Below are 23,337 nucleotides of genomic sequence, written 5' to 3'. Positions count from 1 at the left end.
GACCTCCCCAGTGCAGCCACTTCTATTCTAATCGTGTGTTGTGAATTTCATTCCATGCACATCTCAAAGAGATGTCTGTGAATATAAAATAACTAATATCCTTTTTGTGCTTTCAGACAGAGACAATGTGAATGAAGTTTTAGTGGTTTTGAAAACACATTTTTTTAATATGAAACTTTATTCCTCTTCCAAATATCTCATTTTGTTTTACTGTAAATATTTTCTTTTGTCCAATGCCCTGTTTATTTTATTTGGTAGGTTTTTTTATTTTTTTGATTCAGCGATATCCTTGGGTTTTATTTTTTTAGTTCTAGAATCAATCACTCACCCATATTTTTCTTAAAAGTCAGTCATTTTCTATGTCACTAATGAATTTGTATATATTTCCTTTGTCTTTATATCTTGTTCTATTGTTCTTGTTTCTTATCCAATTGAAGAAGAAGAACAAAAAAAGAATTTATATTTTTATATACGTATTATATAACACCTTTCATTTTCAGGGACAGCATTTGATGCAAAGCCACCACCAATGTTCGTATTTTGATCCAGTGATCGTCATGTCTAAATATTCTGTTTATAGAATAGGAAATGTGGAATATTAACTTGAATCGCAGTCAATATTTGTCTAAATACTCCACAGAACTGCTCTGAATCTAACTGTGTAGTGTTCAGTTTAACAAATTAATTTAAAAGAAAAGTAAAACATACCTTTAACTATTTCTCTTCTGTCTAAACTATCCATCCTATTGCCCCTTTGAAAAGACAACTTGATTCCTACAGCTGTATCTTGTACTGACTATTTTGATAGAATAATATTACCAATGTTTTTGATAGTTATATAGTCATTCATTTAGAAGCAAGATGAAAAAAAGGATTATGTGACTTTTTTTATTTTATAATATTTTTGCTGAATGCAACGGAGAAAATAGTCCTACGAAGAGCTGTGTAATTTTTTTTAAACCATAAGTCCAAAAGCAAAGATTACCCCAGTTTTTACATCATCACATACTGAATGACACTTAGATTGTCTGTCGCTGAATGACAGTAGCTTCATTTTGCTCTGTTGAGATATGTGGTTCCAAAGAAACTAGTTTAGGATCAGTTAAGTTTAAGATGGACTCACTCCAGATGAGCCCATTGAAATATTCTAAGAAATGTAATCACATCAGGACAGACTTTTTCATGACCTAATTTATACTACAAGCAAACTAGAGCTGATTTTTAGCTGAACCAGTGCTGAAATTATCAAACCTTCTAGAGCTAAGTTTTCAAAGACTTACAAGATTTTATTTACGTTATCTAACAATTTATTTTTTAATACTAGATAAAAAAACCTCATGGAGCTTACCAGGCCACATTCTATTCTAAATATTTTCCCAGTAATTATTTTATTTCTTACTAATATTTTCATTTTTTCACAGGTTTTGTGGTTTTTTTTGGAGGGGGGAAGTGTTTTGTTTGGAGGAGGTGCCTTTAATAAATGGGAAAATCTGGAACTAGCAATACAAAGCTCTTTATATGTTCCACAACCCCAAATATTTCAGAGCCATTTTATTTTGGCCTGTAAGGTTTGGGGGTACCATCAAAGTCCAAGATCTCTTTGGTCCTATTTTCAGTGCTTGCTTAGTATATAAAATTTGAGTGTGGTTTTTTTTTCCTTCCTCCTGTTCTGTTGTCTCCATGCACTGTTTTGTACAAGTACTTGCTTTTCCAGCTGGTATTATAAACATCACCATCCTGCATATGCTAAAAAATGAGCAGCCTGCTCTTTCCACTTTTAAAACTCAGAGTAGCAGAAGCAGATTGGCATTGTTTTTTGACATGCACAGCGTACATTACTGCAAGATGTCATATTTCCCCAAAGGGGTACTCAGAATGTCAAGAAACTTGGACCAGACACAACAAGATCATAAATATGCTACAGAGAACACATCAGGATATTTGTATAGGATTATCATTAGGTATCAGATGAATACTGTTTCATCACATGCTCTCTGTGGAATAGGATTTGATGGTTGCATATTTGTGATAATACAAATTTTATCTCTATTTTAATACCACTGTTTTGCAAATAAGCTTTCAAAAATAAATGGTGCTTTTATTTTTGATATAGTTTACATTTTTTCAAAACTTAGTCAAGAAAAGATTGCAATTGTAAAGTTTTCTATGGTCATAAACATGACTTAGATATGCCTCATACTAGTACTGTAGATATTCACATTGTGCTGGGAACCTTAAAAACAGAATCAGAGACAGTCTCCATCTTAAAAACTCCAAATCTGAATTAATTTGATATGGAAAAATAGTAGTTTACATTTATAACCATCTGAGGAAAAAAAGTATTACCTTATAAATATCTTTTAAGTACAAATTTTACAATGTGTTAATTTAAAAACAGAGGTTAAAAAAAGAAATCTCATTTTCTTTTGAGCCAAATCTTTTTTCCCCAGAAAACTAGTAGAACAAAATGTAATGAAGAGTTTTATGTTTTACTTGGGCCACAACCTTATTAACTCCCTTGGGAACTATTTGCAATAACGTACACACTGCAAGTCATGATTCCTATTTTAATGGTTCCTATCTTGTGGACAGTTTCCACTCTAATAAATCTCCATCCAGGAAAACTCAGAAAAAAGAGAACCTGCTGCGAGCCAAGGCAACAATATTTTGATCACACAGCTGGTCTCCAACTACTGTGACCGATAAATGCAACCCTGAAAAAAAAGGATAAAATGAAACAATTTAGCACATATATACCATTGATTTACCTTCTGCTGGTGGAACTTCTATATCTCTGTATGCTTTCAGATGTCGCCATTGATAACTGTAACTTACCCAGAGATTCTTAACAATACATGTCTGTAAACAGCATTGTCATGAACTGACACCTGTTTCCTGTAGTAACTCCCTCCCTGTGAAAAGGCAAGCACTTGGTACTAGCAGATAGCGTTAGAAGCAAATCTGTACTGCAGTAGCTTTGCACAATTTAGTTTTCCTGTACTCCTGCCATTCTTGTTCTCTCTTACTTTATGTGTTCAGAGGCTGAGGGTACAGATATTACATCTGGGCTTCCCACTGCAGGTTTTTGCACTCCCCACCCTTTTCTTCCCATACCCTATGTAGAAACCTCTACTCCAGGAGCCATGGTATTGCAGATTGTACAATCGTGTTCTGCAAGGTCTCAATCTGGCCCTAAAATAGAATTCAATAAATTTCTCTGTGCCTCAGATATCCACCTAAATGGTGCAGGAACTGAGTGTTTTATACTAGGACTAATCAGAAAAAAAATCAAGTTGCAAAAGTCTAACTCTGCCAGACAACTTCCTTTAATGACTTCCAGCACCAGCTCTCTAATTTTACTCATTTCATAGCTTGAGCCAAGTATCATGTGAGCTATATACAACCTTCATCTGTATGTATTGTGCATGTCTTTACAAAAAATCCAATCTCTAGAATAAGCATGCCCTTCAGTTCCTCTCTCAGCCCTGCCTTCCTCTTTATTGGGCCATTGATTGAGCTTTTCCTCAATATCTGTGATCAATATTTAAACAGACCGTATGACCCGTGTCTGACTATCCTGGACCTTTCCCACAAGTAAGTAAAGACCACCTATTTTTTTTAGGGATTGTATAGCTACTTGTCTCTTGGCAGGGCCCTGGCTGCTGCTGCACCGTCCATGCCTCAGTTGCCTTTCCTTGGTAAAGGAAATAAGTCAGTTCATTTCCGATTGGATATTTCTGAAGATATAGGTAAAATTCATTCTCCCACAGAAACAGCTGAGTGAAGCAGCAACTCCTGGTTAAGGCTATATCTTATCACACTGAATATGTTGTTATGGACTTGCTCAACACAGGAGGCCTTCTGCAGTGGTGCTTGACCTCAAACCTGAATTTTGTTTCTGAATTTGGTCAAAAGTATCTGCATCGCATTCTGGGTCCTGATATAATTATATTCCTTTGCTGTTGCCTCCAGGGACTAGGAACTGCCAGTTGTTTATGGACTGGTTGGTAATATTGCTATTCAATACATGTTTCTTACTAAGAAAGCAGCACACCATATTTCTGACCATTGGCACAGCTTTGCCATCCTCCAGCACTCTCAGATGGAAGAGATACCTGTCTTATTCCTCAAGGCTCACCCATCCATCCCTAGTTTACAAAGGCAGAAGGAAAGAGTTACGTGTTTTGGGAAAAAGTCCAGCCAGTCACCCTATTTCCCTGGCAAAACGTGAGTTTATTTGTAAGATAAGAAAACTTTCTGCCAGCTTTCATGTGCCACAGCCACCCTTGCACTGCTCTCCATGCCAGCTGGCTCCCCATGTGAAACCCTTCCTCATGCTCAGCCATGTGCTCACTGCAAGACAGAAAGGTTGGAGGCAAAGCACAGCCAAAGTGAAAATAATCTTCTTCTTCTCCAGCCGCATGCTTCCCTTCTCACCTCTACAGGGAAAACCTTTATGCTGGGGGGATAAAAACCCACCCTTGATGTCTGACCTTGGCCCTATTGCTAGCTGGCCATCTTCATTTCTCTTCCATGCCTTCACCTGTGGTTATTATGGGATAATTTCAGCAACAATCCCTCAACCCTGATAAGTGTGCACGTTTTTTCGGACATGGACCTCACAAAGCTACAGAGCTGCATGTAACCACACCACAGAGCTCTGCAAGCCTTTAGGGGATGCTTAAGCTTGGGATGACAGGATGTACCTGTCCTCCCACTGTGCATGAGGATCAAAGTCTTATCTTGGTCTCACTTACACCTGCCCAATCATATACTTTCTAAGCACATGTCTCACTGTCTTCAGAGAATGGACCCTTTAAAGGAGATACTTACTTTACTCCAGTTCTGACAAAGACCTTTGAGACTTTGATTGAATGGGAGCTGTACTCAGAATGCAAGGCAATTGAAAACTTACTTTAAAAAAATTCATGTATGTGATTTGAAGTAATTGTGTCTATCAAAGAAAGGCAAGCATATATTTCTAACGATAAAGCACAGAGTAAATACAGGATGGACTTCTGCCACCTCTTGGCTATCTATATTTTAAAGTATTTAAAAAAAAATATTAAGAATTGTTCAAGGTAAGAATGTTAATGTTAAACACCAAAAAAATAACGTTTCCAAATATCTTTACGATGATATCAAAACAGGAAATGGGTAGTGTCTCAGCAAAAAGAACACGTGTAACATGGTGAGACAGCATGCCAGTAGTGCTGCTGAGCTGGCTGCAGCATCTCAGTGAAAATCTCAGCTGAACCAACCACATCTGGACTTTTACTCATACAAAACAAGAAACTTGGAAAAACTTAGAAAATCTGATTTCATAAAAGTCACTTCTTTTTTGTCAGATTCTGTTCTCAATGTAGTTTACAACCATTTTTCAGAATGTCTGTTAGTGATTACAAGCCTTAGAAACCTAGAAGTCTAGTTTTACAGCCACATTTTTATCCACAAAACATACAGCTGTGTGTGCAAAATGGGCATTGAGCTGCTCAGGATTTTATTCTTCTCTGATTAAGTCACAATTAAAACCACCATTATTCAATTTGAAAACACAACCAAATGTCTGACAAATATAAGTTAGATGCAAGCTATTAAAATGCAAGCTGAGGATTCTCAATTTTTCATGTACTCAATAGGTCATCAGGGAATAGAATTCTGCAGTATTTTCCATATATTACAACTTTACAGAGCAAGAAGAATAGCAAGTAAGTCACAAAATGCTGTATCAATATATTCATTGCACCTACAAAGGTACCAGAGATCTGTACCAGAGATAGATACATTTAACATCATTTTACAATTAGCAATATTGCCTCTACAAGACTGATACCCAAATATTGATACTAGCATTGTTTAGGTTATGGCATTTTGTCCCTCATCAAAACATTTCATAAAAATAGACCACTTCATCAAATTATTTCTAATATTTTATCACTACAGAAAACAAACAAACAAACAAACAAATAAACTGTAAAACTATTCAAACTTCTGAAAACTAAAAATGAAAACATTTTGGATGTGTAAGAAGGAATGTTTAAGGAAAAGCTAAGTACTTTCCCTACGGCTGATGAAAATTTACTGAGCTTTTCATTGTTACTTTTTCAGCCAAAACCTGAAAAGAAAAACAAAAAAAAAAGGAAACATATTTCAGGTGGTATTTCTATTTTGAAGACAACTTTTTTTTTTTTTAAATTAACACAAATTTTTCAATCATTTATAGGTACTTATGTCACAATTCATAAAAAGTTGTAGGTCCAGAATTACAAGGGACCTAAGTAAATAACTTAAATGTAGTCAGACATTGCTCACTGTGTCCTTTTCTAGAAAAACTTGAATGAACTAGTTTGATTCAAGAGCTAAACTTCCACCAAGTTTCTCTTGTGAACTGATAAGGGCTTTTCTAAAACTAAATAATTGTCATTGTTTTATGTTTTATAAATATAAAGACATTACCTCTTCAAATAGTTTAGATATCCTATAGTGGAAAATCCTGTTTATTATCAGCAGCCAGCAGAATTTAATAGAATATTAGGGTTTATATGTCACTGTGTAGGTGTGTCTGTAAAGTTAAAATATGAATTTTGAGTGCAGAGTGGTCTGTGTGAACTACTCATATTCAAATGGTACCAGAAGCTTCTCAAACTTTCAACACCCCTGCATGCTGTGTGCATCTACAATGATGTCAAGTGCACAAATCGTTGTGAGTATACCTTTCATTATACTTTGGCTTGCAAACCATAGTGATAAACTGATAAGCTAATGGCATACAAGGCTCTCAAAGTTATCTTATGATGTTGGATGGGAAGAAGAGGGAAAAAAAAAAAAAAGGAGAGAGCAAGAGACAAAGCAAAACAGAGAAAAGTAGAAACCTCTTCTAAGTGGCCAGCTTGGAAGAGAAGCAACAGCAGACTCCAGATGAGTATTATCTCTCAGGCATCCTTCCCAGTCCAGCAGGCAATTTCTGCCATACACTTTTTGCTTAGTAGCTATACATTTTTCACCGGGACCCACTCAAACTGCCCACTGGGTCTACCTGTCCATGATGCTATTATTGGAGCATGCTTGACCAAATGCAGGTGTTGCACACTGATTGACTGTTAAGCTTTGTGCATGTCTCTTATAAGGTAATGTTTGTTGAATATGTAGATGACATTACTATTAGGCTCTGGAGTTGTAAACTAAAAGCTGTGATGGGAAGGGTGAAGACATCTTAGGCTGACACCATAATCCAGTCACCCCCTTCCCTCCTTTCACAGTTTGTTCATATGTGTAAGCTTATCATCTAACATAGCAAAGGTGTGATGACAAGAAGAGCAATGGTGTCTTGACTGGACTGCCCACATTGTGAGGTATAGACATGCTTATGGGGAATGCTTACTTTCCGCTTATTCACTTCGGCTTGTTCTACTTCTGATTTAATGATTTGTATACATGGGAAAGAAAATTATTTTTTATTTTCTTGTCCAATTAATAACAAAGGAATCATTCTGCCTCTCCATTTTACATATGATTACTAAATTTCTTTAAATACAATAATAAGAATTGTCTGCATTTAGGGAGTATTTCTGAGTTATCATTATTCCTGTTTTACAGATGGGAAGACTGAGGCTTGAAGACCTTTAGGAATGTAATTGAAGTTATGCAGTTACAGAACCAGGAATAAAATAAAGATTACCAGAGTCCCCACCCAGCACCCATCCTATTTTAAGAAATGTTAAATTAAGAGGTAATTTTGTAGAAATTTAAAGAAAAAAAAAAGAGAAAGAAAGAGAGAAAGAAGAGAAAGAAAAGGAGGAAGAAGAAGAAGAAGAATTAGAAAATTTTGAGATCCTTTTGCAAATGTATTTTTATAAGAAAGGCATTCTGAAACAACTGTACAGTCCCTAAATTCAGGCTAGACAGACCATGGAATAATCAGGCAAGGTTTTTAATATTGTATGTAAAAAAAGGTAGTCCTTGAAATATCAGTGGGAAAATCTAGCTACAACCTCTGGGTATTAAACTGCTAATATTATGAAATTGTACAACATGCTTTATGCTTCTCAGCAAGATAATCTTCATTACCTATTTCAATCTTTTTATTTTTGTCTTTGCCCTTCCAGGACCTGACACAGAAAGTTACTCTGTTTCTGCATCACTGCTTTTTAAAGAAAATTCCAGCAAAAAGAAAGTTTCTAACTCCATATGATACAGACAGCATTGTTTTCTACAAAATTCAAGGATAAGAGCATACAAATAAGAAAGGGTTTCCTTACAGCTCTTTTGACAGTTTGAATATATACATATAATACTTCTTTTCTCTTTCCTGCAAGATTATGATCTTGCTTGCACTACGTATATTTGATGAATCTCTCATTTTTAACTTGCTACTCTGACTATGTCACCTGAAATCTCTGGTCACCATCACTTGCTTCTCACTTTAGTCAATAGCACATTGATGCCATTATCAGCTTTGGGTATTTTCTTTCTTTTAATTTTCATGTATGTAATAGTGTTACTTGAAAGTGAAGGTGTAGATTTTTTTGGGCTGCCCTGTGATGCCTCACTTTCAGATGATGTTGATGCTTTGCCTTCTGTACTTGCTGGCTACACTTGGCTCCTTTCACTATTTTCTGTTTCTTGATTCCTAGTGAACAACAATGTGATGAACTTAGAAATAGCCACTAAATGAAGCACACCAAAAGAGATCCCCAAAGAAAGAATTGCTGGAGAGCCAGTCAAGTTCTAATGTCAGAATTGGAGACCAATTAAATAAAACATAAAATATAAAAAGAAGAATGTCACTAGAAAAAGGAAGAAAACAAAGAGGAAGACCTTAAACATTCAACTATTCAAATAAGGTTAAATATTAGGCATTCATTTAAATGAGCCTGCATGTAATGTTTTTCTGTTTCCCTTCTTATTAGTGGACCTATGCCATAAACTGTCAAAAAGCAGTTTGTATTTACATACTACAACCGATCATCTAATTATGTTCTGGCTTTTAGAAAAGATTATTCACAATTAACTTTCTTTATGGCACTTTTACCTATTTAAATATAGTTTTCATATTTATGTATTTCTGCATTATTATGTATTACTGTAAATCAGAAGTAGTTTTATGGGAAAGTATTCAAAAATTAAGTATCATTGTTCATGCTTTCTGGCAGACACCACTTATTTATATTGCTGAAATCCCAAGGATCTTGTTTGGTTTTTAGTCTAACACACCTCTAGCAGCAAATAAGCTGAAATAAATTCTTATTCTGGTTTTAAGATTGGTTTTATGAAAAAGAAACAAAAATTCCTCAAACTAGAAAGTAGTAAGAATTTTCTTATTTCAGAAATGATAAAGCAAGTCCATTATTTTTCATTACTTTTTCATCATATTAAATAAAATCAAAATATAATTAAAATGTTGAATTGACCAAAATCCTGGATTCAATAACCAAAACATAGATTAAAAAGTTGATTGCATATAAAAGCAGCAACAGATTTTCAGTATTTTTTTCCATTTTCAGAGAGAAAACACTTTTTTAAAACACTGAGAGGCATTTGGTGGTAAGAATAAAGACTCCAGAATCTATTTCTGAATTTCATTTCTCTGAAGCAGCTAAACTTAATGGATGCAAGTATTGCAAGTTCCTTCTTCACTTTTTCACCACTTCTGCTCATCCTCTCCTTTGGATATGATAAATATTGTAACTTCATAAAAATGATGTATATATAATAAATAAAAAATAATTCCTATTAAATTTTGCAGTTGAACAGAAAAAATATTTTGTATTAAATGAGTGAAATACATTGCTTTCTAGAAGTCTTGCTTTGAATTTTAATCAAGGAATATTTGTGAAGTATTTTGAACGCTTTGTCCTGAGTAAGTTCTTAATGGTGCTACTTAAAATATGATAAAGTGGTGCTACAATCTAGAACACAATTAACTTTAGACATGAAGAGAAAATTACTTTAGGAGGTCAATGAAGTTTAAATGGCCATGTAATATCATATATTATTAACTCAGGATTTTGACTAGCTAATGAAAGAGTAGTTCATGTAGTTTATGTTCATGTAATTTAATTAATCTCCCTTTTAAAAAAGTCTGACAGAACAAAACCAAAACAAGATAAAATCCAAAATCACCCAAATCAGAAAGACAAACCCTTTAAAGATCTATTCTGACCAACTACCAGTTGCAGTCACAGGAAGTATTTTCTAACTCATATAAAACTTTTTTTTCTCTGCTACTCATAAATATTGACACACTGAATTAGCAGATGATTAGATAGAAAAAGAAGTGTTTTTCATGCTGAATATAAAGTGTAAAGACTCACATTGAAAACACAACTGAATAAAGTGCATAATATGGTTGTTACTGAACAAAGAAGAGGGATTTGTTTAATAGTCAGAATTCAGCTCTTTCATACATTGTAAATATATGTTTGTTGATTTCATTTACTGTGTACATTCACAATTTTTTTGTATGTAATACACATTGTTTTGGCAGTAGAAATGTGTCCGTACAGCATGAGAAGACAATTTCATTTTAATTTTTCATACCATGAGTTTGTCCCAGGACTCATGTAGGGCTGCAGAAGAAAGTGTAGGTTAAAACCTGTGATTTACCTGATGCGCTCCCTTTTGTATTCAATGAGTGTTATCTGGAGTTTTGTGCTTGCCTCTTACAAAGCATCCTTACCTTTTCTCCCAAAGACACCTTTGAATGCAACTTTATAGTGATTTTCTTTTCCTCTCTCCTTTGTGATGACATCTGGGTTTGGGAGAAACTGCATTACGAGTAGTGGTGATTCTAAACCAACCAATTGCAATTCAAAAGAGATTTAATGCTGTACAGCTTTAAAAGCACCAGAGAGGGTGCAGAAACTATAAATTTCTGCTTTTCACAAATTTGTTTGCAGATAGTCATGCATAGTGCAGCAGCCTTGCTTATAAGACATGACAGCACTAGTGAGAGCTCTAGCTTTCATTAGTTATAGTGCTCTAGTGATCCCATCAAACCTCAGCTAGTCTTAGTGCTATTTGGTGCTGCTGATGAATGAAGCTAAATGTTAATCTTTGCCCATTTCCAAGGAAGTTCTGCCACCTACCAGCTGAAAATGCATGACTGTGGCATCACAAGTCACTGAATTCATTCAAAATATGAGACCGATAGCAGTAAAAGCAAATAAACACTTAGCTATAAGATTGTTGTAAAATTAATCTTTACTGATATTAAAAATGGGTTGTTTGGGATTTTTGCTATGCTTTGTGGAGTATTACAAAAATATACTGTTTTGGAAAAAAAAGATTTATTTTTAATAGGTATGATAGCAGCTGATTGAACAGTATCTTCTAGCTGTTTTCACCGTCAGGTATTGCTTCCCTATTTTCTAAGGTATTGTCTATAAAGAAGAAAATGCTGTTGGCTAGTGTTAAGACAGAATTCTTCATTAATCATTTCCTTTACATTTGACATGTGTGTGTAAAGAAATCCAGGACTGTGGCCTCAGGTTAGCCTTCCATAGAATTTTTTATTCCCTCTGCACAGATATCAATGACTGTTTAAGGTGTATGTCAGAACAGGTTGCTGACCTCTGTGTTGAATATCCTCCTTTAAAAATACAAATGAGTCTACCAAATTCATGCATACTATTTGTATACAAGTTAGTGAATCAAGTTCTTAATTTCTTTATGGATTTTATTAGCTGCAACCAAATATTTCTTTTAGCTATGGCATAAGAAAAAATAAAATGATACAAAATAAATGCCTTTGCATTATTTTAATATTTTCATATGTTTAAATCAGTTGTGGCATAGTATAACTATGAACCAACACACAGACCTTGTAAATTGCTAGTAAATAATCATCTTTTCAACAACTTCTACCAGAATCTGTGCTTGTGAACTAGCAAAACCATGAGTCACATGTTCATGAACACTGCTATTAAATAGGAAAGTGCATGTTCAATAACTTCTGTAGTAGCATTCAAAAATTTCATTAAACTGCCAAAAGGATATTTCAGCAGCTAGAATACTATGGTCCTGTCGTGCATCCTCCAGACTACGACTCCAGCAAGGGAAAAAAGGCGGAGCAATATTAACAAGGGGAATAGCTGGCAGAAGGTGCCACTCAGAGACCCTGAAATGCAGACTCTTCCTCTCAGGAGAAGGTCTACCTTGTCTGTGCAGAGACCTGCTGAAAGGGGTTGGTGATTTAAAAAAAAAAAAAGAAAAAAACACAACAAAAACCAAGCAAATTCACCTGCTTGATATCAGTCACTGAGACGTGGAATAAACCCCATACTATTTAAATAAGAAGTGTGCCCTCTCGTGCTTTACTTCTGTTTGTTCTCAGACAGCCTGCACTGCCTGCTCCCTGCCTGCCCTCTGAGGCACACCACACAACAGGCATCTGATGGGCCAAAGAGCCTGACCAGACATCTAGCCTTTAATTAAACGAAAATTTTTCACTGACATTACTACCATTTGTGCTACAACAGAACCTGCAGGATTTACAGCTACATCTTCTGCTGAATTTACCATTTCTCAATAAATGGAGAAAAAAAAATGGTGTGTTTTTTAATAAATCATCTGTATTTATTCAATTCTTTTGCTGTTTTGACTAGCATGGTCCTCCTTAATAATTATCTCTGAAGACAATATCAAGGGTTAAGAGCTATAAAATGAAGACAACAGACATACCCATAATGGAAGCAACAAAAAAGGATTGTACTAAACAGAAATTGCTGCTTTTTTTCCCTGTCCAATCTACCAAAAAGTAGGCCCCTGCATTTCATATTTCCTTTGCCATTAACATAAATCAACTTGAGCTTAATGGGGAGGAGTCAAGAATCTTATTATTCAAATAGATCTAAATGAATAGCATATAGGCAGTGGTAATAATGTGAGACAGTATTTCAGATGTATTTACTGACAGCATAACATCCCTCTGGGCATAAATTATTGGGAACACATCTTTTAAAGCACACTAAGATTCAAAGAATGCATGCAGATGCCTATTGCTTAAGACTAAATTTAATCACCTCCTGCTTGTGGCCATTTGGCAGCTTCAGGAAAGTTTTCTCCAGAACCGGCTCTCTGAAGCCAAACTAATAAAGTGCTAATTAAAGAAAGTACATGGAAGACATGAACACTAGGAGCCTGGAGTAACTGGCTACAAAAAAGACAGAGCTGAAACACGTCACTTTCTCTGCTGCTCCTGATTAGGCTCTAATTCAAGTACCAATATTTCACTGCACGTCAAGGTGCTTTGGGAGAGATCTCAGGCTTTCTCCATAGAGTAGAGGGTCTGCTACAAACAGTGATACAAATGCTTAAGAAAAAAAAATCTATATTTAATCCTACGGTACCATCAGGATAACATTTGTGGCAGTCTGGGCAGCGCACAGAAAGCTTTTCTTTTCATTCCACAGTGGTGAATCAGAGATCAGAGAGGAATGAAGGAAAACCACCATTAAAAAAAAAAAAAAGAAAAAGAAAAAAAAAACAGTAGGCTCTGGAATAGAAAACATCTCCCAAGCCTGTCACAACTGAGCAGTAATTAATCTGAGGAGCCTTTCATCTGCCTTGCAGGCAAGCTGGAAAGAGCACCTACTGGCACTTTCCTGAAAAACTGGGCAACACAGAAGTGAAAGTCACTTCCTTTATTTTATTTGAAATGGGTTTTATTGTTGATTTCCTCTTGAGTATCATAAACTTAACTTTGATTGCGTGAGCTTATGTACAATTTCATTCTTGTTGTTATTGCTGCTGTAGCTCAACATCATTTCCTGCTTTTCCTTAGAACAAATCCATTCTCTCATCTGTTTATATTATCACTATTTAATAGCAGAAAAGATATTTTTGAGGTAAATTTATTCCATGTGTGAAACAGGAAATTACGCATTCAAATGGGCAACTACTCACTTGATTCACTAGACCTGATAACTTAAAGGAAAATATTTTATATATCAATAACCATACTACATTCATACTTTCACACACTATCAAATTACTTACTCATATACATGGCCATCCACTTAGACATAGGAATTTAACAAGATATGGACCCCTGTTCAACAAAGCACTTAAACATATAATTAATCCCACATGCTCTCAACAAACCTAAGTAAATATATGTATAATTTGAAGAGTATTTCCATGCCACACAAGAGATGATAAAAATAAGATAATTCTTAATTTTCTGAGTTAGGAAGCATTGTTGTTTTTAAGGGTTTTCATTGAATTATTTTAAATAGAATAATACTGTAAATTAGGAAGATATCAAAAAAAAACCAAAAAATACAGACTTCTAAAATTATGTGAATTATATTTTGTTATGCTAGGAATAAATTGTACTTTTCCAGTTTAACAGTAAAGACTTTTAGACCAATTAATTTTTTTTTTTTTTTTTAAATTTGGGAACCCTGAATCCAAACTTCACCTCAGAAAATATGCAAAACCTCCTCAGTCTGTCAATAAAACATGATAAACAATTAATCACAACCATTAAGAAAATGTTAACAAGAGAAAAGGGCTTTTGAATGCTTCTGGCAAGGCATTTGGCACAGTTTATTTTAATATTTTCTATGGTTACTTTATAGTAGTTCAAGTTTGATTTCAAAACCAAGTAATTTTCAAGTATTAACACCTTAATTATATTCCTTTCTCCTGATAGAAAATATGTGGAAAGACTCTTTAAAAATATATATTGACAACTAATGAGTGGTCATTGCAAACCCCAAAAATTTTCTTCAATTTTATGGTCTGAGAGTGTTACTTATGTTCATGTTTGTATTTAAATAAAGGCAGGATCCTTAGAAGACAGTTTCCATACCAAAAGATAAAAGGAGTCAAAAACACATATTCTGAACCTTACAAAATATCAACTTTGAGTGAACTCTAATGGTTACCATGACCCATGTAATGGAGTTGACTGATAATTAACTTAATCTTAAGGATAAGCAAGAACTATTTCATGAATGTCACTCTTTACAAAACTATGCACAAATTCGTAACTCTCACTAAATAATTTTGGATGAGGTGGGGAGACATGATTCATCATGATAGCATCCCCTGTAAGTATCTACCGAAGCGTTCAGTAGATCTAAATGTATTTGGGTTTCATTGACCTGGGTCTAATCCTCTCCTTCTTTATTTCCTAATCCTTCTGTATTTTGTACAAAATATGTAAGCATTAATTGGTATTGCAGATCCAAAATAAGTACCCTAAACTGGCATCCCAAGGAGCTTCCCACAATCTTCTTCTCTAAGTACATTATACTTAAATAGTTCTTGACATTAAAATAGTTATTAATACTGCAACTGAGAGGTAATCCCCACTGCCCTGGTGATAAATTGTTGCTGTACAAAAAAAAGTCTCTTGGCCTAGGAAGCTGGTCTGATGTCTCCTCGCCACAGTCTAACTAGTCCAAATACAAAGAAGCTGATGGGAACGTGCCATAAGAGGAGGGAGGAGGAAATGAGACTTGTCTTTCACTGTAGCGCTGTCTTAATTTGCTTAATGAAGGTGGTAAAGCCCCTGTGTATTAATCAGAAAGTAGGATTCTTCTGTGAGAGTTGGATTAGGTTTAACAAAAGAGTTTGACAGATCCCACCTAAAAAGGCTGAATATCCTGATAGTGAGGGCACTCTCCTGGGAAGTGGGAAACATGAGTGTAAATTGTTTCAGGCAGAGGAGGGAATTGAATCTGGATCCCAGACTGAGAACCAGTAACAAAATACCTCAGTCTTTCAGCAATCCATTTTCTTGCCTCCTTCTACAGATGTTTAAAATATATTTTGGCATTCAGTAAAATGCTGCATGAAGATTAGAAAGAAGATTTCAACAGGAAAGAACCCCCAAAACTGTAAGCAGAGTTTCAGTGAAACTGATTGCTTCTCAGCTTTTCACTTTGGCAAGGGAGTAAAAAATTTATTCTTCTCTCAGCTTGTAGCGTAAGAGTTAACACATTTATAAAGTCTATTTTAGCCACACCTCAAATATTTTCTTCAGAAAGGTTACACAGAAAAAGGAAGGCAAACATAGTTTAAAACCTAGAAATAGGACAGAAAAGTACATTTCAACACACTGCAGCCGGTGAGGTGAATCCCAATGAAAAGGTTTTTCATCCACTGTGCATACATTATATGTTTTAGGAGCGTATTTCCTCCTCTTTACAAGACATACTTCTTTATATTTTTTTAGTGCTGACGTTGCAATTACCAGAACACTTCAGCACTAAGAAGGAAGATGTGAGCAACTCTCAAGCTCTATCCCCTGTTGTGTGATGGTCTGTTTTGGTATTGGTCTCAAAATAAATTATTATTGCAGGAGTGTGAATGATGAAAGTGAATAGATAATCATTACACTATTTCTTTTATCAGGCCAAGGCTAGCACTTACCTTCACTTCTCTGTAGTCATAATAAATGTGGGTATTAAAACAAGTAGCCTTTTAAATTTTTCTCTGCTATTGTTTTGCCTTTCTGGCTTTTTGTGTAGCTACTGCTGAATCACAGCTGCATTATAACCACGCTAGAGATTAGGCCAAGCTTGTTATTCCCTTGACATACAAAACTTTATAATAGTTTACATTTATAAATTACAATAAGAAAGAGAAAATAAAGCCAAGATGAGAATAAGAAAGCTATAGGTATTCTTAATAATTATATGAGGAGTATAATAAGGTCATGTTTACTCGGTTACAGTGATCACTGCATAAAAAGAGAGCAGCATTTTTTTTTCCCCAAAAGAAAAATAAAGATTACCGCAACCATATTTCACTGAAATTCTCAAAGAAAAGGTGCTCTGCCTTTCTGTCTCTTCCCTCCCCCCCGAATTTACTTGTGAAATATCAGGAAAAATTGGACAAAACACATGAGGCACATCATTGTTCTCATCATAGTTAAGATTATAAGTCCCATTGACTTTGGTGGGAGGAGAGGCACATCCACTAAAATCAAATGGTATCTGCAAAATTACTTTTTATGTCAAACCAAGACATTTATTAGAGCCTGATCATTTAATGATATATTCACCTAGAAAATACAAAAAATTCACCGTGAACAGTAAAAATAATGCCTATCCATGTACCCGCAGATTGGATTTTAGACTATGCTATTATACACAAATGCATTTCTGGCATCACAGTCAAGACTGGATACAGAATATGTTTGGTAAGTTATTCAATATTATTTGTATAATAAATATGAACAGCAGAATTAGATTAGACCCAGAAAACATCCAGGTTTTAATAATACCTGGGACTTTTAGTGTGTCTAAAATAAAGGGAATAAAAATGTTGCTCAAAATATTTACATGTGCAGTTATTGAGTCAGTTATATGAAACTTCTTGTCATTTTTGAACCTTTAAATTGCTATTTGATGCATGAATAATGCATTTCAAACTAGTCATGAAGCAATTTGGACATGCTATGACAGTCAGCTTCACTACTTTGTTCCCTTCTCTTTTTTGACATCTTACTTTTAGTAATAATGATAAGATTGGAAACCTTTTTTTGCTCATCATCCTTATTTCTTCTGCCATAAAATTCAACTGACTGCAGCAGAATTATACTTCAGATTACTTATATACTCAGATTACTCTGTGGTCTTTAATCCATTTCATAAAAGACATCCCCCGTCACTCTTTATTTTTGTTGTACATACTACAGTATGAATCATGCTCATGAGCTCCAGATTGTAGATGTGCCATGATCTTTTTTTGACCTATTTTCTGGGCTACAGTTTTGGACAGACATTCTTTTCATTTCAATAGTATATCTAGATGTGAAATTAAGTAATCATTTGGGTCAAGATATTTAATGCCAAAATTTTGTGTCAGATTTCTATAATGGTATTATACATAGAAGTTTAGAGCATCTGTGTTGTGACATGCATGTGAAAGATGGCTATTGTATGGCATAAATGTAATGTTGGTTCACAATGCCAATGTTAGCGTGTAGTACAGATGCTAATGCCATAATCAATGGATTGCAAGACTCACAGTGGCTTTAAAGAGAGCATACACGGGAGCATGTATAGTTTTCACTAGGTTTAGTACTAATTTCAGTTGACATAATTGAAGCATGTATCAGTTTAAGTAGAATTGAAACCTTACATATCATCACTAGTGTATTTTCAAATATAATTCTTATATGATACTCGTAATAAGACATAATTCAATTACTATTAAAGTAATTATTTGCAACCTTTTGGGCTTTGAGAAGAAATTATTTCTCTACATGAGGATTGCCTGCAGTGCAGTTAAAGTGAAATACAAATGAAAAATATTATGCCACCTTTAATAATCAATTATCAGTCTTAAAGTGCAAAGAGAAATGTTCCTTTCCAGCAGCCGGAAGGCAGGTGTTCACTTAGCTAATCTTTCCAGCGTTTAATTTCTCTGTTTTACCTTCTGTTATTTCCTTACATCTGCTATATTCCCCATACTCTTTTTCCATTCCCTAAATTCTCAGTGTAGTACTCTTGCCTATGCCCTTTGTGAAGCTTCTGTTCCTCCCCAAGTAGAGAATTTTGCCCAGTAGAAAGTGTGTAAAAAACTTTCACTTGTTTAATTCTTTACAAGAGCACTATCGTGTGATGCAGGATACGAAAGCACAGACATTTGTTGTTTCTGTTCTTTCTAGAACTACCCAAATTGAAAGATCTGCAAAATGCAACACATTTTCCTATATTTTTATCAGTCTCCATCACAGGCAATCCACATTGGATGTGAAGTGTTGGACACCCTCCCCTGCATACAATAGACCTCAATAATGTTTCTTTCTTCTTTTGCTTCCAGGCAACATCTAAGTTCACTTCTTGGAATATCTTTAATAGGAACAACCAGCGAATACTCCAACTTTTCAACAATTTCATGTTGCTACCCAGCATTCATGTGACATTGCCCTGGCAGCCCTTAAATGCACCAATTAAATTAGATATAATCACTGTAAACATCTGTAAAATATTATTGACACATACACAGCAATTAAATCTCTTAGCAAAGAAAAATGCAAAGACTTAATGAAGCAGTTCACTCATATGGAAATGAGAGTGCCATGACTAAACAGCAGAAGCAACTGAAGAATGTGCTGATGTGGATCAGGCTGGGGAGATACTGAAGATGAAATTAATGTTAGAGTCAGGAATATGCCTACTGGTGGCCAGGTTAAACAATTCCCTTGTCTCCTGAAGTTTTGCAAGGGAAAGGAGTTTAGCTGGTCTTTAAAAAGGTAGAATTGGCTCTAAGATAGGAGAAAAGATAAGAAAGATAGGAGGTGGCTAGGGATAATTACAAGTGCATTATATTACCTAATTGCTCAGTTAGATTTACTGGAGTGAGAAGCAAGTTTGTAATGAAGAAATAGAGAAGAGCTGCAGGGAGACCCAGCTGCAGCACTGCTAGCAAGACAGGTGCTCCCTCATTTCAGCCTAGCAGTAGCAGCAATTTCCTCCTGGTCCAGAAAACTCCTTACCCCCAACATCCAGTGCTGAGCTCTTTCAGCTCTTCTAGAAATGTGTGTCCAGGTTTCCTCTGCAAAGAGCACTCATTCTGGTGACACACACAATTCCAAAAGTCACTGGCTTCCTATGTGCAAGGAAAGACAGAATTTCTTTTTTTTTTTTTTTTTTTTTTCCTCAGAGAAAAAAAAGAAGACAAGACACTACTTTCACTGTATAAAAAGTCTTCACAAGAATTGACCTTGAAGGGAAGGTCTGAACCAGAGAGTGTCATCCTCAGCTACTGCAAATAATTACTTCATATGATTCTCTTAATAAAAGGTCATCCAAAACCACCTCAAAAAGTGGGTTACTTTCTTGCCCTCACTATGCTGTTTGGAAAATAATTCAAGAATTTAATTGACTGGATATTTAGAAATCATCCTGTAAACGTATTCATGACCAGTATAGAGTAATGTATTCTTGTTCCAGCATAGTCTCTTAGCTTATATAACTCTTTTTCTCTGATATTTGCTCCCCTGAGGTATTTATAGGGAGCTTCCAGCTGGGTGAATTGAGTCAAATACTTTTAGTCTCTGCCAATAAGATTAAATCTTTATCACCACAATCATCCTAGGAGCCTTTTTCTGCATTGATTCCTGTATGAATTTATCTTTCTGGAGTACTAGACGTACACTGTACACTGATGTTTAGTACAATGCCCTTAAATACTTCCCTACTTTTATTGGAAAAAATTTTCTTGATATATCCTAGGATTGCATTAGCTTGGAAATACCCAACCGCTGCTGTAGGAAACTATAGAAGAAATACTGGCATTAATAATTCATGTATTCATTATAAATGTACTGACCATAATGGAATATTTTAGTATTAATGCTGATATCCAGAAGATTGCTCTCTATTGAACCAAGGGCATGTGTTAAAGTATCCATGAAATGAAAAATCATTTAGTCTGAAATTCAAGCATTCAGCCTCTCAAACACTTCTAGAAACCCTAACTTTAACCTTCATCCTCAGTTCTGCTCCCTGCTTATTTGGGATTGCGCTTGTGATTTAGCTGCTCAACCCCTCTGATTTCCATAAGACCACTTTCACAGTAATGTATTGCTTTAACATCAGTGTTGAGCCAAAGTCAGGCTTTCCTACTGAAACAGAAGGCAACATCTTCTACCAGTCTCTACAGGACCGAGTAACTTTTCTCTTTGTAATGTTTCCATACCGGAAGCACTGACAAAATTAACAAATTAAAACAACAAGCAATTGGGCAATACTTCAACAATACTTGAAGCAGTGGCAGCTTTCGAGGCAGCATGGAGAACTACTGTCTTTTTATTCCCAAGACAAGGGTACATTTTGAGGCAGTGATAGCTCTCATTACAATTTAAAGTCTAACATTTGCCAAGCAGAACAGTTTCTTATGGGCTGTGTCAGAAACTGACATGCAGCATGCTCCAGTGATGTCTGCTCTGGCAAGGAAAATTATGAAGAGCTAGCTGTAGTTTACAAGTAACCCTGAAAGAGAAATCTCTAGTTGCACTAGAGCAGTACTTTGTGCTCTTTTTCACTTAAGTAATCAAGGATCAGAACTGATACATCAACCAGAATGAGTTCCTATGAAAATTAAACCTCTGTTCTTATCTATCACTCCAGGTTCATTCATTTCAAAATACCTTGTCATTAAAAAAAAAAAAAAATTAAAAACTCGGTGTGCATGAAGGTCTCTTGGATCCTCGACAGAAATTTATTAAGTACATAATCCTTTGTGCCATTCTCAGCAAACATAGAGGATTCCAGCCAAAACTAGAAATAGAAGAATTAATATTCTAACACTTAGTAACCTTAGCAGTTGTAACTCAATGGCTAATTTTTACTGCAGCCATGAACCAGTAAAGTTGATGTAACAGGAAGGCTCCCTGTGAAAAAAACACCCCAGACCTCCATTTCCATGGAGCTCAGGTGACAGGAATGTCCATACACTTTATTTCTGTGCTGAGGATGAATGTCTTGATATTCACTGACAAACAGCAAGTCCCAGTGAAACAAGCAATACTTACTTCTGTAAAATACATGCACATGAATGCTAGAACTTTTGGTGTTTCTGCTGTTACTTGAAGGCAGCATGTGTACTCTCATAGCCACAGGCTAGTTAAGGAGACAGGTATCTATATTAAATACATTTCTAACTGAAATTAGGTTGAACTGATTTCTCATTGTTCTTTTATTTGTGTGCTAATTTACAATGCTGTTCAAAACTGATACAGGAGATCTGAGTAGTAAATTCACTGTTTACTTTTCACTCTCAGAAACAAAACACACAAGGAAATAATATCTGCCAGCTCTCAGGCTGTCTTAATGTATCCAAGATTATCTCATTCATGATTCATTTAGAGTGATAACTTTCCAGGTTAATGAAGATGAAGTCACCATTAAAATGTTTTATTTGTGGCAAAAGGAAAGTCCATTCAGGTGTCCCATTCTTCAGTGTGAAAGTACATGAGAACTCTGTTTCTATGCTATCTTTGATAAAAATGTTGCCTAGTTACCTTTTTTAAAATTTGTAGGACACTTGTAGTGTAATTGTAGGACTCATCTCTCTCTCTTAACCAATACATATACATCCTCATGTATAAGCAGCCAACCTATATTTTACTGAGTATGTCTGGAAATATGCCCTTAGTTATTTCCTACTTACCTGTGAAAATTTAAGGAGATTCTCTATATCCATCTCTCAAGCAGTATTTTAACAGTATTTCAGATATTATATCCCAAACTGAAACTTTACAAGATACTTATACCTTTTACCCAAGAAAATGGAAAATATACAGAATTTTCATTATGTGGAATTTGATCATGCAGTAGAGAAAACTGCTAAGAAAGAAAGAAAGCAAAATATTGTCACCTCTCGGAGGGACAATCTTGGTTCATATGACATAATGTAAAACTGCTGCAAAAAGATTAACAAAAGATTTCTTCCTGTTTCTCCAAAACAGGCTGCTTCACAAAAAAAAAAAAAAAAAAAAAAAAAAAAAAAAAGCACTAATAATATTTGAGACCCACTGAAAAAGAGGTAATAACCTTTCTTCACAGATGAATAAAACTGGACTGTGAAGGGAAGAATGCTGGCGCTGTGGCAGGTGGCTTTCCTTTAGGTTGTCTATTGAGTCTCTGGAGAACACAATGAAGAAAACGACTAGAAAAGACTGAGAACAACCTGAGAAAGCCTTGAAAACAACGAGCCTCAGGTAACAGAGTCGAAAAGTCAGGTATGGACTTCATCACTGATTTTTGGTCTGGTAACTGGTAGCAGTTGCTATGGTAGCACATCTGCCTAGCACTCCCTCCCCTCACCCTCCACCCCCACCCCCTCCAAAAAAGGGAAGAGCATAAGATCAGATAGAAGATAATAAAGTAGAAGTACTAAAGAAGACAATGAAACATTCTGTAAGATTCACTCTACAAGGTTTTATGTAAAATAGCTACTGGAGGATTTCTTTCACTTATTACTCCCTAAGGTAAAGGTCTAAATGCAGAGTTTTGCAATTAAGAGATAGTACGCTCCAGGATAACTATGCCTTCCACTTTGTATAGATGATCTGTATTGCTAAGGAAATGAAAGTGTATTGGCAGACTTCTGAACAAATACGAAAAGTCTTGCTTAATTTTCTTGGAGTTCTGCAAATTAGCCTACTTGGTCCAACATTTTAAATACAGCTTTAAGAACTTGACAGTCATATTCTTAGTACTATAAATGAAATTCTTAAGCCAAAATTTATTTAGAAAGTGTAGTCTCTATATACCATTTCCTTTGTTTCTAATACAGAATATAGTCTTTATTCTTGTGTGAGATTATATTTATTTTTTCATTTTAGAAACAAGAAAAAAAATCAAAGGA

Source organism: Nipponia nippon, unplaced genomic scaffold (assembly GCF_047370975.1).
Source record: "Nipponia nippon isolate SJK-2023a ecotype South Korea unplaced genomic scaffold, ASM4737097v1 scaffold_1, whole genome shotgun sequence".
Taxonomy (NCBI): domain Eukaryota; kingdom Metazoa; phylum Chordata; class Aves; order Pelecaniformes; family Threskiornithidae; genus Nipponia; species Nipponia nippon.
The sequence above is the reverse complement of the archived record's forward strand: the minus strand, read 5'-3'. Positions refer to the sequence as shown.